Consider the following 20,276-nt stretch of genomic DNA (forward strand, 5'->3'; position numbering starts at 1 on the left):
TCTTTCCAGAGTGCTTACCCTTGTCAGGCTATTATCACATTCTGCTTTCTTAACTTAATGTCACCATCAGCACCTTCTTTAGCCAGTACCACTACCATCAACACCCCTTTGTCCTTTTGTTCATGACATCTTTGTCAATCTCTCCTATGCCCCCACCTATCGCTGGCCTTCTATCCAGCTTCACCTGCTCCACCCTCCTTATACAGTATAAATTCCATCATAATTTTACTTCTCTTTAGCTCTGAAGAAATGTTAACTCTGTTTTTTTCTCTCCACAGGTGCTGTTAGGCCTGTTGAGTTTATCCATCATTTTCTGTCCTGTCCAGACGCTAGGAATTATCTTTGACGACAATCATACAGCTCTATAAGTTTTTTTTCAGGTACTTATCCAACTCAGCCTTCGATTTGTTGATAAAATCCATACATTTTCAGTATCTACATAATAAGTTGTCTTTTCATCCTCCTCTACATTTAAACCTACATCTTTGTTGCAGAACCTGAGATTAAGTATATTGATGTTTGTGTCTATGCTGTTCCAATCTCAAAAATGTCTATAAAAAAAATTACTTGACCCTGTTCTTTAGTACAAATTTTCCTAGCTTCTGCAGTAATGTAGTAAGGTGAAAACTGATTAGCCAGAAAGAGTAACTCTGCATGCCAGTGAGATGTTTAGACACGCACAGCCTGCATTAGTCACTTCCTGAATGAATGAGTTTTAAACAACAAGTGGGCCTTATTGCTTAAGGCTAGGTTGACAGGTTAGACAGTAATGGTTCACAACAAAGCTTTACTTTTGTTCCACCTATGCCCTAAAATTCTTTCTGCAGTTTAAAATATCTAAGGTAAAATAGGTAGAACATAGGTGAAGTCTTAAAAGTAGCTGCATGACAGCATTATTCATAGTTTATCTATTATAAATTGTAAGATTATTTCATGAGCATTTGTGTAAAATAAAGTTGCAAGGACATGACATGGCTTCGTTGTGATGCCCTATGTGGCTGATAGCTTGCCAACAATGCTTAAGCTGACAGAAAAAGGTTCAAATACACAGTTGAGAAAAGGAGTTCTCCAAAGTAACACTGTCTGCCTCGTGATTTCAGCTCAATTACATAAGTGGAGCGTATTTCTTCACAGGAGATAAAATGGAGTTCAGTATACCACACCTAACAGCATGTTATTATGCAAATATAACTGCCTTCAGGGGAAATGTGCAAATCAAGGATTGTTCTGTTCGTTTTTTAAAAAAAAATTCTATTTGAATCACATAACCTCTGCAAAATGCACAAGTTAACGTTGTTCCCAAATGGACAATCAAGATCAATTTAATTTGCTTCAATAAAGTAGATCAACTTTGAGATATAGACAGCTTTGTATTTTAATCATGTATTAAACTGCAAAGATATTGGGAAACTGAGTAGGGGTATACATTCCCACTTTTGACAATTTAGGCCCATAAACTCCAAGGCTAATATGCCCTGCCATGCCTGGTCCAACTTGCTACTTAAGACAAAAATGAAAATATAAATAACATCTACAAACATATCACCTCAATATTACAAACTGAGCAAAATATTTGCATCCAGAGGTTATTTCTCCTGGACTTACGTATCCTGATGCTGTGTGTATATGAATTACTCACTGAAGTAGTTTCAACATGAAAATCTAAGACAGAAATCCAGTCAATTGTACTCAATACAGTTTAAAATGAAATATTCTCCCAACAACCTGGACTAAGTGGCTTGTCAAATGTGGCACTAAGCCATACAGTCCAGAAAATGTCAAAATCAATGTGAGATGATTGAGCTGCTCCCAATTGCTAACCTGCTGAAAAGTCTTCATGCATGATCAGGTGAAGACAAGATCTGGCTCTTCAGTGATGCTCCTATAGTCAAGTAGCTGTCCATCACAAGTTGTTTTTATATTGGCCTCAGAAGTACTATTGCTTTTTCCAAACTATGGTGTCACACTAATGCAATATGGACTTAAGTATAAATTGAAATGGACACTTTCCTTTAAAACAAAATGGATTTGACAGTTCAGATAATATTTTCTTTCCTGCCAATACACATGGAACTACAAGACCCCGAGCTAATCTTCATGTCTGGACAAGTCTTGATGACATCACTAAAATGTAAAGGATCTTTCTGAACATATCTTTGAGAAGTCAAAATGCAAAAAATCTTCTTTTGGTTACTTCACAAACTCATATAAAAAATCTAGTGTCACAATACTGTTTGCAGACGCTTCACCTCCAAGGTTGAAATTCAGAAAATGGGTGTGAAAAGCCCCATTTTTATCATAATGGTATGTGATTGGGTGATACTCAGACTCCATTGTTTGACAATGGCCTAGCCATTAGAAACTATTTGTGAAAATGAAGGAAAGAGATGCTCTGGTCACATGACAGAAACTAGGTTTCTGATAAGGAAATTTATTGAGGTACTATTTTGGAGCAGACAGGGAAAAATACCTAGACCAGTAAAGGAACAAGATGCTGCCCAGGAAACGCCAATAGGCAGAAATTTGGTTTGCTCTTGACCTCTCCCCTGAGAAACCTGACCAGGGTTTCACAACAGGGCTTTGAAATTGCATCTTGAATGGAGTGGAAGTGAAATATGCTACCGTGAAAAAGAAAACAGCAAATCAGTATTCCTGAAGCCTCCAGACTCTTCTTCAGTGTACCAAACTAGGATCAGAGACCTGCATGGTTTTAAGACTTCACCCTGGGGAAAAGCAAGCATGATAAAGAACCCTTGAACTCTAATGACCTAATGGCATCCTACTTTTGTAGTCACAAACTTTTCTGGAGTGTCTGTGTATCTAATTGTGTGTGGTTGCATATATATTTGGGTGTTGAAAAATAAACATTTATCTTTCCTTTAAAACTTGAGAAAAGGAAACCATCCCCATCATATCTCCTCCAATCTGTAACAATGAGTCTAACACATGTCCACTGCAAGCATGCCAGATTTGTTGGCTATCCACGACCACTCAAGTGAAAACAGTCCCAGGCTTTGTTGCTATTTTGAGACTTATAGAACTATATCCCAGCTTTAGTCAACAACTTTGGTGAGAGAGATAGATTGGAAACAATTTGTTTCCGAAAAACACAATGATCATCTGCAGTACATTGTAGGTGAAAGATTCCTTATATAAGGAAACTTACTTATTCTGCCACATCCAACATGGCTATACAACACCACTCCACCCTGAAATGTTTGTTTTTAAGATGGCAATCTTTAATTAGTAGTACAACTGCTAAGAAAACTAAGTATTTGCGTCAAAATGAATCAGTGACAAAAATGTGACGCAGCTATTCTCCATTCTCCTTCCATGTCAAAATACAGGCCCTCTAAACAACAGGCTCTGCAGCCAGAATTTTTTCTGTCCTGTATATAGAAATCAACATCTGAACTTCAGAAATCGTTCATTTAAAGTGAACATGTTGACTATGTTTGCCATTGAACAGTATTATTAGCAACTGCCTAAAATCACTCATCCATTTCTTCTGCACAATGTTGGAAATTTCCTTCCATTTTGTTGGTCACCAAATAATTAAATATAAATAAATAACATTTTGTCCACTTCAATCATCTTACTTTATGGAAAAAAATGAAGTGATCATAAAATAAAAACAACTTTATTGCCCAATATCTGCATGAAGTAAAGCTGGAAAATTCTGCTCACCAACTAATCAGAGGCATGTTATACCCCTAATTGCAAGCGAAACCTGAACCGACATTTGATTCTTATTTGCTGCAATAAACGTTGAAAATCAGAGATTCAAAGAGAGTTGGAGAATTCACTTTAAAAAAAATGTTTTGCAAAAACTAGCAGTGAAAGTGATACAAATGATGGGAAGGAATTGAAAAAGCTGCAGCTGTTATGTCCAAGCTAAGGATGTGGTACAGCAACCTGACTAAACACCAACATGCGCAACCAAGCCTGCGTCTTCAGTGTGCTTCTCTATAGTGAGACCTAGACAACATATGCTAGGCAGGAGAAAAGGCTGAACAGTTTCTACCTTCGCTTTCTCAGATGTATCCTTGGCATGTTTTGGCAGGACAAGCTCACCAGCTTAGAGGTCCAGGAGCATGCTAATTCCATCAGCATATACTCATTGTTAAGCCAACTATGTTTGCAGTGGCTTGGCCACATTCATTAGATGGATGAAGGCCATATATGTAAAGGCCTTCCAAATGGTGAATTGGCCATTAGGCTACTACCTCCTCAGTGTCCATACCTCTGTTACAAGGACATCTGCAAGTGGGATATAAAGATGATGGACTTGATGCTGACAACTGAGAGGCAGTCATTGACAGCAGTGACCACTGGAGGCTGAGTTTGGAAGGGCATTGGAACGGTGAGTAGAAATGAAAAGCTCATCTGGCTGAGAAGGCAGCCCAGAGAAAACAGGCCAGTGAATCGTGCACCTTCTCAGCCCACTGTCTTCCTCTGTAGCAAATGCAGCAGAGATTGAAATGGCCAAGTCAGGCTTGAGTCACACCAGGTGATGTTTTGACCAACACAGCATATACAAACATACAAATTTGGAAGAAGCAGCCACTCTGTTCCTCGAGCCTGCTCTGCTATTCAATAAGATCTTGGCTGATCTGACTAACCTCAACGCCACTAATCATCTTACAAGATGGAAGGCTGCCAACACCAATAGGAAAAAAGCATGTCAAAAATGTCGTTCATAGTGCCCGAAGACATGGTTAGAAAAGCTTCCTTTGCCCTCTTCACTACTATAATTATAGCAGTTTTCTTAAAAAAGGTCCTGTGATTGAAGACTTTGAAATATAATCACCGTTCCTTCACTGTTGCTGGGTCAAAATACTGGAACTCCCTTCCTAACAGCACTGTGGGTGTACCTACATCACATGGACTGCAGTGGTTTAAGAAGGCAGCTCACATTCTCAAGGGCAACTAGGGATAGGCAATAAATGCTGGCCCAGCCAACGAAACCCAAATCCCATGAATGAACAGTAAAAGCAAAACTTCTGTCTGGCCTGATACCAAATGACAATCATATTACTTTGTGTTAGTTTATCTTTGCAACACAGTATTAAAAATAGTGCAATCAGGTGGACTGTTTAAAAAAAAATATTTTGGATTATAAAGCTAAAGCAAATCTGTGTAGAGATGCTTATTGGTTTGGAGAAAGGATCAGTCAGCTTGCTTCCCATAATGCCATATAGCTTTTATACTTGAAAGATAATTGCATCAGCAATTCCCTAATGTTCTAAGATATACTAAATTTAAATACTGACATGATTTATTTTAATGCAAGGCTTACATATTAAATGTTTGAAGAGCATAAATGAAGTCAAACACAAACTACTCTAAGATTTTTAATAAGAATTATATAGCACAGAAGGCCATTCAGTTCATCATGCTTGTGCTAGCTCTTTGAAAAAGGTAACCAATTAATCTCATTTCCATTTACCATGTAGCCTTGTAAACCTTAGCTTTTCAAATATAGATGTAATTTCTTTTTTGTTATTATTGAATCAACTTCTTTCAGGTAGTGCCTTCCAGGTCACAGTCCACTACAAAACAAAACAATCCACTCATCTCTTTTCTGGTTGTTTCTCCATTTACAAACCACACAAGTTTCTCTTAATTTTGAGCAACTCCAATAAATCTCACCTTAAGCCTTTTCGGCTCCAAGGAGAACAGTGCCAGTTTTCTCACCAATTGCAATTTTGATAAATTTAAATGTGAATCTCCTTTTTCTTTAAACCTCAACTACAGCAGAGGTTTTTGCCCACTGTCTGCTGTGAGGTGCCCTTTATTGGATGGTGATAGAAATATCCAAAAATATGTCAAGTGAATCTACATTAGCCATGGGCAGGGGTAAATGGAAAAATTGTGTTTATCATACTTTCAAAGTAGCTTGGAGCATTTTAATACCAGTTTACAGTTTTAGATATCCAGTTTGCATCCCTACTCACCCTCAACAAGTACCATTATTGACCTTTAGTTGGATCAAGTTTTCTTCTCCAAATAGTTCTTCAAAGCCAGTGTTCCCCTTTCTTTAATAGAGTCTTTCCTCATAGAAAATAGGTAGATTAGGAGCGAGGGAAAAAAAGTTCTTTATGAAAAGCATACAATTTTTGAAACGCACAGTTAAAGTGGACAAACTACCGATCTGCGCTTGGCAAGTCCAAACAGCCAGAGGTAAAAGGTCATCAGCTGATTTTCTTTTGTAAAGATGTTTGAAGGAGGGTTGCCATTCAGGACATTCAGAACACCTTGCTTTGCAAATAAGAGGGAGGAAAAGTTGAAATTTAAAAATATCAATTATGTTCTTTCAAATTGGAAACAACCCAAACAAAAATAAAGGTTGATCTATATTGCTATTGGACTAACAGGTTACCTACATTATAAAAAAGCAAACATTGAGTGAAAAGAAAGCAGGGTGCATACAAATAAAGACAAATTTAGTAAAACCAAATAATATATTAACTGATCAAAATTTTACTCATGAGGAAATCAAAAACAAGCTACTGGAAACACAAGCTAAACAATATCTTTGGGGAGAAGTTAACATTTCTGCTGTGGATCCTTCTTCAAGACTAAAGAATAAGAGGGAGATGGGTGAGACAAGCGGAATGGTAGAACAGATATTTGTCAAGTAATTTGCAAATACATAATCAAAGCTCATCTGCCTGGAATAAAATAGAACCTGGGAATAGTAGCAACACCCAAACTTCTCCTTGCCCATGTATGCGCACATGAACAGGTGGAGCAGTTTTCCTATCTCCTTGATTGGAGTCTGAAAATTATAGGCTTAACCTTCACAACAGACATCAGCACATAATGTACACTGATAATTTAGTGCCATTTTAAAGGCACTGCTGCATTTTCAAAAGCACTACTTTTCAGGAGATATTAAACTGAAGTTCCATGTGTGTTTATGTCAACATAAAATATAGGACCCGTTAAAAAAACTAGAAATACAAAAAAGTCTGCAATACACAACGTGACTGCCAATCTCTCCACTATGATGAAGTGTCAAAAGGTTTTAGTACAAATGTTTCAAGGGATGGTATTGGAAGAGCATCTGGTAACTCAAGAAAATGGAAGTAGTCAGTGATCTAAATGTCAAACTTCCTCACAAATCCTGTTGTGATCTGGACAATTCAAAACTGATCTCACGTTTTTGTCCTTTGCAAGAAAGACCTGTCCCTTGGGCATAATATTGCCTTCTATTTAAAATACTTATCTGAGCTAGCCACAAAATAGGTATGTAACTCATGGGAAGCTGCCCAATCTCCAACAAAGACTAAAGAAAATTGGAAACTAATCCTCATTTACAGAACAAGAGATTCAACTCAAAATTCTCCAATACACATAACTCACTAAACTAAAAACTCCATTCAGCTGTGTGATGAGATCCAACTTATCTTCTGCTGGAGCAGGGGCCAGAAACTCCAAGCCCCAACAGGCCTCAGGAGTTTTGTGCATGTGCAGATGGGGAGGTGATGCATGCACAATCCAACATTTTGTAGTTCTTTGGGCTGGGGATGGACCCAAGGTGCCTATGTGAAGAGGAAAAATAGGTGTGAAAATCCAAGTCATGTGACCAGGAATAGAACACATAGCTGAGTAGAGTCCTGGTCAGGGGACATAGAGATAGAATAGGGAGGGGTCCCAGTTAAGAAGAGAACAGAGAAAGAGGCTCCAAGCAAAAAATGGCTGCGGTTGGCAGACTAAGTGGTGAGGGCTCTGGAGAACCACAGCAATTGAAGAAAGCTCGGGAGAAGCCCTTAAGGTCCAAAAAGGCAGAACACCCCCTTTCGAGTAGTGGTGTTCTGTTCGGCATGGCCAAAGAGCTGAAGTTTAGCTTGTGAGTTAATGCTTGAATACTTACTCGGGAATCCAGGCAAACGGAATCTTGGGAGACTCGATTAAAACCTTGTAAGGTGGGCCATCGTTGATGCCATCCGAGTTGAGCAAGTTTTGAGGAGAATTCCAAGGCAAGATCTTCGAAGGTGAAGACTGGAATCTTTGAGAAAGTTTCAATGAGATTGGTTGACTTACAGTACTTACTGATGTCTGGGTGGGTTGCTAAGAAATCTGTGGACTCTGCCTTGGTTGAATTTGCTATTTAGTGTGCAATGAGGTGTTTGACCACAGTTTGCCCACTGATTCACATGTATCTTATATTCGAACATTGAGGGTTAATATGAGATAGATATTGTAAATTGTTTTATCTTTCTCACCTTACATAGTAAAGTTTATTTCTGTTTCAAAGCTGGTGAAATCTTGTTGCTTTATTCCTTGTCAAGTGTCTTGAAAACAAATGTTCTATACTTTAAACAAAACATTATTGGCCCCTAACTGGATCTTAACAAAAACTTGGGGGTCTGGTCCAGGATCATACACCTGCCAGAACTATGGCACAAGTTGCAATTCCTGATTTCAGTTTTGGACCAGCCTCCAATTCTTCAAAAGTAGGTCCTGAAGATCATTAGTACTTCCATTAATTGGCATACATAGATTAGCAACAAGATGAATTCCCCTATTATGACCATCTAGAATTCACCACAATAAGCTTGTGGATAACCTATGAAAAATTCAACATATTTATCTGCAGGCATTGTGCCATCTATAAAATCTCAGAAAAGGAAGTCATTTGACCTAACGTGCCTGTGCCAGCTCTTTGAAAGAACTATCCAACTCGTCCCACTTGCCTGCCCTGTTAACGTTCTTTTGAAAATTATTAAAAATGTTTCCACAATCTTTTCAAATACTGCATTCCATATCATGGAAAATCTCTTGCCAATCATCTTAAATCTGTGTCATCTGGCTACCAACCCATTTGCTGCGAGAAGCAGTTTTCCTTATTCACTATAAAAATCATTCAGGATTTTGAAATCTCCATTAAATCTCCTTACAGCAGGGAAGACCAGCTTCAGTTTCTTTAGTCTCTCCACGTAACTCCCACATCCTCACTACTAAATATGGACAAGGAAACCTCTGAACAATTGCCACCGACTGTTCTCGGGCCTGCATCAGGTGGAGAGAGAAACAAGGACATAAAAACCTACTTGATCTCATCCTCACTAAGCTACTTGTTGCAGATACATTGATAGGAGTGATCACTGTACAGTATCTTAGAAGACAGGGTGCTGTCTTCCCACTGAGAACATCATACAGTGTGTTATGTGGCACTACCACTGTGCTAAATGGGACAAACTTAGCAGCTCAAAATTGGAATTCCATGAGGCACTTTGGGCCATCAGCAGCAGCATTGTATTCCACCATGTTATACTTAGAGCATATCCCTCAAACCACCATCATAAAGCCAACCCTGAATGAGTATAGGCCAGGACAGTACCAGGCATATCTGTTTTTGTTTTGGATTTCCAGCATCCGCAGTTTGTTTTTATTTTTATATTAAAAATGAAGTGGCAACCTGGTAAAGCTACAAAAGACTACTTGCATATCAAGCAGCCGAGGTAGCATTTTAAAAAATTCTTTCATGGTATGTGCTAGTATGTAGTGTTGGCTAGGCCAGCATTTATTGCCCTTCCTAATTGCCCTCAAGGTGGCTCTTGTAGTGAGCCACATTCTTGAACCGCTGCAGTCTGTGTGGTGTAGGTATACCCACAATGCTGTTAAGAGAGTTCTAGGATTTTGACCCAGCAACAGTGAAGGAACTGCGATACATTTCCAAGTCAGGATGGGGTGTGGCAGAGGGGAACTTGCAGGTGGTGTTCCTATGCATTTTGCTGCCCATGACCTTCTTGGTGGTAGGATCATGGGTTTGGAAGGTATTGTTAATGGATCCTTGGTGAATTGCAGCAGTGCATCTTGCAGATTGTACACTGCTGCCACTGTATGTTAGTGGTGGAGGGAGTGAATGTTGAGAGTGATGGATGGGCACTAATCAAGAGAGTTGCTTTGTCCTGGATAATGTCAAACTTCTTGAGCATTGCTGGGTCTACGCTCATCCAGGCCAGGCAAGTGGAGAATATTCCATTACACTCTTTACTTGTGCCTCGTGGATGGTGGGCAGGCTTTGGGGAGTCAGAAAGAATTTAACTCACCACAGAATTCCCAGCCTCTGACCTGCTCTTGTAGCCACAATATTTATATGGTTGATGTGGTTCCATTTCTGGTCAATTATCACACCCAAGGTGTTGATATTGGGAATTCAGTGATGGCAATGCCATTGAAAGTCATGGAGATGGTTAGATTCTCTCTTGGAGATTGTCATTGCCTGGCACTTGTGTGGCACAAATGTTACTTGCCACTTGTCAGCCTAAGCCTGAATATTGTCCAGGTCTTGCTGCATGTGAACATGCTCTGCTTCAGTGAGGAGTCAGGAGTGGTGCTGAACACTGTGCAATCATCTGCAAACATCTCCACTTCTGACCTTATGATGGAGGGAAGGTCATTGATGTTCTGAAGATAATTGAGCCCAGGACACTACCCTTAGGAACGCCTGCGGTGATGTTCTGGGGTTGAGATGATTGGCCTCCAACAATCACAGCCATCTCTTTTTGTGCTAGGTATGACTCCAACCAGGCAATTCCCATTGACTCGTTTTGCTAGGGCTCCTTGTTACAACCATAGAAAAGTTACAGTGCACAAAGAGACCATTCAGCCCAAAAAGTGAGAAGAAACTAGCTACTCAATTTAATCCCACTTTCCAGCGCCTGGTCCGTAGCCTTGCAGGTTACAGTACTTCGGATGCATATCCAGGTACCTTTTAAATGAGTTGAGCATTTCAGCCTCAACCGCCAACTTGGATTGAATTCCGGACACCCACCACCCCCGGGTGAAAAGGTTTTTCCTCATGTCCCCTCTAATCCTTCCACCAATCACCTTAAATCTATGCCCCCTGGTAATTGATCCCTTAGCTAGGGGAAACAAGTCTTTCCTGCCTACCCTAGCTAGGCCCACAATTTTGTACACCTCAATTAGGTCACTCCTTAGCCTCTTCTGTTCTGAGGCTCGGGTCAATTAGGTCACCCAAGCCTATCCAATCTCTCCTCATAGCTGCAATTCTCAAGCCCTGGCAACCTTGTATATCTCCTCTGCACTCTCTCCAGAGTATTAATGTCCTTCCTGTAATGTGATGTCCAGAACTGTACACAATTACTGTTCTGGTCTAACCAGCATTTTATACAGTTCCATCATTACATTCCTTCTTTTGTATTCAATACCTCACCCAGTAAAGGAAAACATTCTATATGCTGTCTTGTCCACCTGCAGTCCAAGGTCTCTCACTTCCTCAACCCCTTTCAATAACGTCCTGTTTATTGAGCATTCTCTTGCTTTGTTTGCCCTCCGCAAATGCATTAACTCTCACTTTTCAGGATTAAATTCCATTGCCACTGCTCCACTCATTCAACGAAAACATTGGTATAATTCTGGAATCGACAGCTATCCTCTTCACTATCAACTACACAGCAAATTTTTATGTCTGCAAATTTACCAATCATGCCTCCCATATTTAAGTCTTAATCATTAATATATACAAAAAACAGCAAGGGCCCCAACATTGAGCCCCATGGAACACTACTGGAAACCATTTTCCATTTGCAAAAACATCTATCAACCATTACCCTTTGTTTCCTTGCACTGAGACACATGAGATCTTACTTTTCTGGTTAGTCTGCCATGTGGGACCTTGACAAATGCCTTACTGAAATCGATGTAAACATCCACTGCACTATCCTCATTAATCCTCCTTATTACTTCCACAAAAGTTCGATTAAGACAGACACGATCTTCCCCTAACCATGCTATCCCTGATCAAGCTGTACCTTTCTAAGTGACAGTTTATCCTATGTCTCAGAATTGTTTCAAATAATTCCCACTACCAAAGTTAGACTGACCAGCCTGTAATTTTCTGATCTATCCCTCACACTCTTTTTAAATAATGGTATAACGTTCGCTGTCCTCCAATCCTCTGGGACCTCACCTGTATTTAGTGAGGATTGGAAAATAATCTCCAGAATATCTGCTACTTTCTCCATAGCTTCCTTCATCAGCCTCGGGTACAATCCATCTGGCCCTGGTGATTTACCCACCTTCAAGGATGCCAGTTCCTCTATTACTGCCCCTATCACTATGCTTATTGTATCTAATATTTCACACTCCTCTTTAACTAGAATGTTTACATCATCCCTCGCCTTGGTGAAGACAGAGACAAAGTACTCATTGAAAACCCTGTCCACATCTTCTGCATCAGCCAACAAATTACCACTTACATCTCTGATAGGCCCTACCTCTTCCTTTGTCATTCTCTTGCTCCTAATGTACTGGTAAAACATCTTAGGATTTTCTTTGATTTTACCTGCCAATATTTTTTTGTATCCTTTGTTTTCCCAATTTCCATTTTTACTTCACCCCTGTACTGTCTATACTCCTCTAGATTTTCCTAAGACTAGTATTAGGTCTTTTGTGACTGTCAAACATTTTTCTGCTTTACCTTGGTCTGCATGCTTCTGGATAATCAAGGGGCTCTAGATTTGGCAGTACCACCCTTTGTCTTTGTGGGGACATGTCAACACTGTGCCTGTAGAATCTCACCTTTGAATGCCTCCCACTAATTTGACATTTTTTTCCTTTTAAGAGCTGTATCCAGTGCACTCTCACCAGCTCACCCGTCAGCTTTGTAAAATTTGTCAGTTATCTTCATATTGCAGGAGGCAGCCATTTGGCCCAAGTTTGCACTGGCTCTCTGGAAGAGCATTCCACCTAGTCCCACTCTCCTGTCTTATCCACTAACCTTCCATATTGTCTTTCAGGCAGCAATCCAATTCCCTTTTGAATATCTCAATCAAACCTGCCTCCACCACCCTTTCAGGAAGTTTGTTCCAGACTCCAACCACACTCTGGGTGAAAATATTTTTTCTCACATCACATTTACTCCTTTTGCCAATTATTTTGAATCTGTGTCCTCTGGTTCTTGATGTGGGAAGTTTCTCACTATTTACCCTGTCCATACCCCTCAGGATCTTGAATATCTCTTATCAAGTCTCCTCAGCCCTTTCTACAAGGAAAACAGTCCCAACTTCTCCCCATAGCTACAGTTCTTCATCCTGGGAATCTCCCCTGAAGTCATTCTAATGCTTTCAATCCTTCCTCAATTATGGCACCCAGAACTTGACGCAGTACTCCAGATGAGGCCTAACTAGAGTCTTATACATGTTCAACATGACCTCCTTATTCTTGTACTCAATGCCCCTATTGAAGTCCAATATACTACATGCTTCCCCCAATTTAGAACTTTTACTTCTTTCTTTGTCCTTTCCCATTATAATGCTAAATCTAACTTTATTATGGTCACCACCTCCAAAATGGTTCCCCATTACTACATCATCCACTTACTCAGCTAAGACTAAATCTAGGATTGCAGCCCCCTCGTTGGGCTTGTAACGTGTTGGCTAAAAAAGTTCTCAAATGAAATTCAAGAATTTTTCACCTTCTGTGCCCTTCACACTGTTTGTATTCCAATTGATAGTAGGGCGGTAAAGTGCCCCCAATGATTACTGCCCTATTGTCTTTGCAGTCAGAAATCCGTCTACATATTTGCTCTTCTAACTCCCTTCCACTATTTGGGGGTCGATAGTACACTTATAGCAGTGTGACTGCCCTTTTTAAAAAAAAATTTGAACTCAACTCATATGCCCTCATTTGATGCTTCATTTAGTATATCATACCTCCTCACAGCTTGCCACATTTGGTCAAATGCTGCCATGATGTCAAGGGCAGTCATACTCACCTCACCACAGCATGCTGCACATAGAGCTAAGTGATCCCACAATCAAAGGACCAGATCTAAGATATGCTGTTCTATCATGACATGTCCTGTTGTGAATAGAAGTGGACAATTTACTGGTGGGAGTAAGCAACTACATGCACATTTGAGGATAAGGTGCTCAGCACATGAATTCAAAAGACAAACCATCTTCAGTGAGAAGTGCCAAGTGGATGATCCATCAATTTCCTGAGGTACACACCATCACAAATGCCAGTCTTTACCCAAGTTGATTCATTCCATGTGATATCAAGAAACCACTGAGCGCAGCAAGTACAGCAAAAACTATGGCACCAACAACATCCCTTCTGTAGTAAAGGCTTGTGCTCCAGTAATTGCCACAAATCTAGTCAAGTTGTTCCAGTACCGCTACAACACTAGCATCTATCCTACAAAATGGAAAATTCCCAGGTATGTATGCCAGGTTCACAAAAAGCAGGGCAAATTCAATCCAGCCAATTATCTGTCCATTTTATATGCAGTTAAAGGTAGAAAGTGGCGTTGACAGTGCTATCAAGTAGCACTTAATCACCAACATTCTGTCACCAATTCTCAGTTTGGGTTCTGCCAGGATCAATTGGCTCTAGGCCTCATTACAACCGTGGTTTAAAAATGGTCAAAGGAGCTGAATTCCAAGTGAAGTGAGAGTGACTGCCCTTGACATAAAGGCAACAGTGTGTGGCCTCAAGGAACACTTGTAAAATTGAAGTCAATGGGAATTGGGGGTGGTGGGGGGGGGGAGGGGTGGGTGGGTGATGGGAGAGGGAAAGCTCTCCACTGGTTGGAGTCATACCTAGCTAGATGCTTGTGGTTGTTGGAGGTCAATCATCTCAGCCCCAGGGCATCACTGCAGGAGTTCCTCGGGGCAATGTTTGTGCCCAACCACCTTCAACTGTTTCAATGATGTTCCTTCTATCACAAGGTAAGAAGTGGGAATGTTTGTTGATAATTGCAGTGTTCAATTCCATTGGAAAATCCTCAGATAATGAAGCAGACCATGCCTGCATGGAGCAAGAACTGGACAACATTCAAGCTTGGAATGATTAGTGCCGAGCAACATTTGTTCCTCACCAAGCAAAACTGCCTCCGCATGACATTGAACAGCATTACCATTGCCAAATCCTGCAACAACATGCTGGGAGTCTCCAGTAATCAGGAATTTAACCAGATCTGCTGCGTAACAAGTCAGAGGCTGTCTATTCTGTAGCTAGTGCCTCCTCTCCTGACTCCCCAATGCTTTTTCACCACCTACAAGACAATTCCCAATTGTCAGATGGAAGTCTCCACTTGTCTGAATGTGCACAGTTCCAACAAGAGTCAAGAAACTCAACACCATTTAGAACAAAGTAGCACAATGAATTGGTACCCCATTCACCACCTTAAACATTCACTCCGTCCATCACCGGTGCATTGTGGTTATACTGTCTACCAGACAAGATGCACTGCAGCAATTTGTCAAGGCTTTTTCGATAGCACCTCCCAAACACAACTTTACCACCTAGAAAAACAAGGAAACACCATCACCTGCAAGCTCCCTCCAAGCCACACAGAACCCTGGCTTGGAAATACCCACTGTTCCTTCATAGTCAACTGGTCAAAATACTGGGATTTCCTACCCAACACTGTGGGTATATCTACAAGACGCACAAATGAAGTAGTTCAATAAGGTAACTAACCATATCCTTCTCAATGTTAATTAAGGATGGGTAAAAAATGCTGGGCTTGTCAGTGACATCCACATCCCATGAATGAAAGAAAAATGTTACACTTGAAAGAAGTTTAGCTCTTCCCTTAACTGTGCAAATGAACAACTTGCATCATTTAAGTTTGGGTCAGGGCCCTGAAAGTATCTTGTCTTATTTAAACATACAATTAGTCACCGAACTAATGGGGCCAGCACATAGTGTGATCAAGGGCATGATTCATTTTTGCTTCAGACAAGGGTACATTTTTCTGATAATAGTAATTTTGAAATTCAAAATATCTCTTGAAGGTAGGACTGATTTCCGAAAATGAAAGATTTCCTAATTTACAGTCACAACTCCACACAGTTGTCTCAATAAGAAAGTACAGCGTGCTCCAGTTGCACAGAAACTGTGGCTCTATGCAAGTTTTAGATACATTCAATAAGATTAGAGATCAAGCAGCAAAAATTCAATAAATTTAAATGGAATTTCAAAGCACTCTAAAGGTCACAAGTTAGTGCTCACACAACCCGTTCCTTGATATGAATGGTCCACTTGCAATACAAGGCTACTCTCTCATAAGACACATTTGAGTGAATATGTTTGACTCCAAGATATTTGATATGGTTAACAAAATGATTAGATCTTTACAGTTAGCTGTTTCTAATACAATAATGGAAAAAAGCTACTGATTTTATACTAAATGAAGAGCTTTTTGACTCAATTCTAGTTTGTAACTTCAAGTGTGCAATGGTGCTTAAATCTACTCTATATAATCAAATATTTAAACTGCAAGTCACCCATTTCTTGTATGCATTACATTTCATTAGAATCTATTTACTGCCCATTCATTCAATTCTTCTCTCTCAATTGTCCTTAATTTTCATTATTATGTGCATTATTGTGCACCAGCTGTGGATCAGTTGGTAGCCACTTGACTCTGAATCACAAGGTTCTGGGTTCAAGTCCCACTCCAGGGCTTGTGCACACAAAAAAAAGCTGATACTCCAGTGCGGTACCAAGAGGGCATTGCACTATCGGAAGTACTATCTTTCAGGTGAGACATTAAAACAAGGGCCCATTGGCCTGCTTGGGTGGATGTAAAAGACCTCATATTTCGAAGACGACCAGAGGAGTTAGCCCCACAGGTCTGGTCAACATTTATCCCTCGATCCAAAAAAAATAAACATTATCTTGTCATTATTACATTGCAGTTTGAGAGTTTGTTGAGCCAAAATTAGCTTTTGCCTTTCCTACACTATAACAGTGAATCAAGGTCAAAAAGTACTTCATCAGTGGTGCTTCGAGGCATCCAGCAGTCGTAAAACGCACTTTATAAATGCAAGTCTTTTTTTTTAAAACTGTATGGATTGTGCTTACATGTCATTTAGTTTGCTATTGTGACACCTAAAGTTCATGTTTAAAGTTGCATAAGAACTTTATAGACAATTCGTATAAGATTATATTAACAGCCATAAATACATGCAGCTATGACCAAGTGATTGTATTATCAAACTTCTCAAAAACAGTTAAATACATGAACATGTTTTCTCTGCTATTGAACCACATTGTAACACCAAATGTTATAAAAATATCATTCATTGTCCTACATTTCAGTTTACTTAAATCGTGAAAAAATTCTCCCATTTATCATTACATTTCTACCTTTTGCTTGCTGTCCATTGTTTTTTCTGTTTTGTGAAGAAATGCAAAATCATCCAGTTTACCTAAGTTGACACATCCATCAATTAAATTCTACAATGAGATGTCTGTAACGGACATCTAATTATTCACTGAACATTCTGTTCTGCAACAAAAATTTGCTTTAAAAATCAATAACTAACTGTAAAAATGAAAAAAGGCAGAAAGCAATTTTAGGTCCTAAGTAAATAATTTGTCAAGGATGAACACTTTGATCACCATGCTCTCCATTTTTAGAGGACCATTTGCAATATAGCAAAGCTCTTGACCCATAGTAAATCTACATTTTGCTGGGAAAACAACTAATCAGAACTCCTCTGCTTTCTTGCCTGCTCTTCTAGCGGCAGGTTTTGTGCATGAGAAACCATGGGCCTTAAGGTGCTGAATCAGATACCATATTAATTGCCTGCCAGGTAGAAATCTGGGTTGGAAACCAGTTATGTTGTGTATCTGTTCCATTTAACACACGTCTTATTTTCCAGATCAGGAAACAAAAAATGAAGAGCCTTCCATCCTTCTCCCTCTCAAATTTCAAAAGGTCATGTCTAGAGTCCTTGCTCTACTTAAGGATTCCTCCACTTACATCACCATTAGGCCAAACAAACTACTGTAGATGAGAACTTGTGAGTTTCATTCAAAACTTAAAAGCCCCAGGACAGTACAATAGAAAAGTAATCAGCCCCAAAAGGGACTGAGACATTATAATGTGCTATTTTGTTTATTTTTAAACTTGTGGTCTTCCTCTTCTGCCCTTCTTAGGGCAGCCTCCAAGTAGCACTGCTCCAATTTTTCTGGTCCATTAAGACAAATGCCTCAGATTGCCTTAATACGTAATCAATTCCTGTCATTTCCAGGGATGATTGATGTGGCAATTACCAGCCATTTCTACTTTGACTAGGAAAAGTGGCTTCATTATATGGACACATATGCATTGACCACTAACCCAGGTTATTCCAATCACCCCACTCCCTGCAATTTGGACCAGGATCAGCATCAGGATGACAGACAGTTTTGGTCTGCCTTACTTCCAGTGAAAGATTCTGGAGGGATTCCTCTTGGTCCTCTGAGTAAAACAATAGAATTCAACAAGGGTTATATATTTTTTTTAAAAACCCTCCCAATTTCTTAAAATCATTAAATACTATAGCAATTTTCCCCAAAGTAGGATTTCAATTGAGCAATTCCTCACCTTGGACAGTTTAGCACTGTGTTGGTGCATTAGTGCCAAAGTTAAGGGCAATAGTTTGGTCAATTAATGTTTCAGACATCAGCATTTGCTTGCTACAATACATAATCCAGATATAGCTACTGACAGAGATAGTTATTAATTTTTGTTGTTTGCATTGCTTTCCCTTTAACCCACAAAGTAGGTTGCAATCTGTATTTTATGCAATTCAAAGTCGCAAAAACATTTAACATATTCAAACTGGTTCCTTTGATGTGATAAGTTCCAGGTAGCTTCCAAAGAATTTGCATTAAAAAGGTAGTGGTTGGAAGACGAATCCAGACTTGCCAGACTGCAAAATGAAAAATAATTTCGCTTTCAATACCAAAATGGTTTAATGAATTGCGTGCTAACTTTCAAACACAGTAATTCTGTAATAGTAGAAATGCATTTAATTTAAAACTTGTTAATTCCACTTATAAAAAAAAATGAAGAAAAACGAATTGCAGGTGTATTATCAAAACTATTAAGATGCGATAAAAACTTAACAGAAATCTAACTAAAATAGTTCAACACTGGGACATTCCTAGTACATTAAATACTGACACCCCTGAAATGCCTTTAACTTCTGAGAAACAATGCCAGCTACTAACAACAAAAAAAAAGCATACAGCATCAAAAGTAACATTCAAGTCAATGAATAAAAAAAAATAGAGAAACGCGGCATGTAACTTGAGAGACAGTGCAAAGTATGCCTGATGGGAAGTAGTCTGATGAACTTGAAGGCCCGAGGAATAATGGTGTAGATCCTCAAGGTGTCAAGCCAAGTCCAAGAGCCTACACTCTTCATAAACATTCTGAATTATAGGGAAGTTATCAAAATATATTTTACACTCCAAGGTGAAAAAAAATCAGATGCATTCTTAAACATTTATTTCAATTTTGTGATTATCAATTTGTGTCTTTCCAAGAAGTAACACAAGAGGTTGTGTGTCACTCAAGTAAATATTTATCATACACAAAACTTATATAAAGAAAGCATAATCTAAGAATTTTTGTATTTTACAATGTAATGCCTTTAGCAGCAATAATTGTAATTAATTGTCATAAGCAATTAAGTAATTATGTAATTAATATCACAAAACTGTTGGAATGATAAAGTCTTCCAATACTGCACACAAATTCCTTTAATTTAGTACTGATTATAACCAATATTCTGCTTCTTCAAATCCATCTGGCATCTTGAAGATGGTAATTAAGAAGTTACACAAAGCTAAAACTTGTGAACAATCTTTCTAATTTGCTGGACAATTGCTTCCTATAATCTAGTTTCATTCCAGTATGGATTTGTATTTCTCATCCTGATATCATTTTCAGGCAACTGCAGATGTAGGAAGAGAAACCCATTTATAAAAAACTACAGATTTCCACTGAAGAATCTGAGCAAATATTTTGTTCAATAGCAGATGAAAGTCAAAGCAGCAGTGATTACGGAGACAGATTCTGCATTTAAAATATTTCAACATGTCCACTACATTCTTAACCAGACAGAATATATTAGCAGGTACACCCTTCAAACAATGCATATAAATCTCTTCACATGAATTTCAATCTTTACAATACAGTTGGCAAAAACTACAGGGTAAAGTTATGCATGGGAAAGTTAAAGCACTTTGTGCTTCGGACCTGCAATCAATCAACATAATTTCCAGAAAAATAAAAACAATATTACCAAATGGTCATTTTGCACGGCAGTAATAAACCAGATACTTCACTACTACCAGCATGAGTTGTCAGCAAGACCAACAGTACATTTAGGAAAACAACTCAATATTGTCTTTAATCATACTTTCATGTAGCCATGGAGTTCTTCAAACATTCATCTGGTAAACTTTGTTTTGCCAGAATCACACGATCAGCTGGATCGTGTCCTTGGGAA

This window comes from Carcharodon carcharias, chromosome 8, assembly GCF_017639515.1.
Source record: "Carcharodon carcharias isolate sCarCar2 chromosome 8, sCarCar2.pri, whole genome shotgun sequence".
Lineage (NCBI taxonomy): Eukaryota > Metazoa > Chordata > Chondrichthyes > Lamniformes > Lamnidae > Carcharodon > Carcharodon carcharias.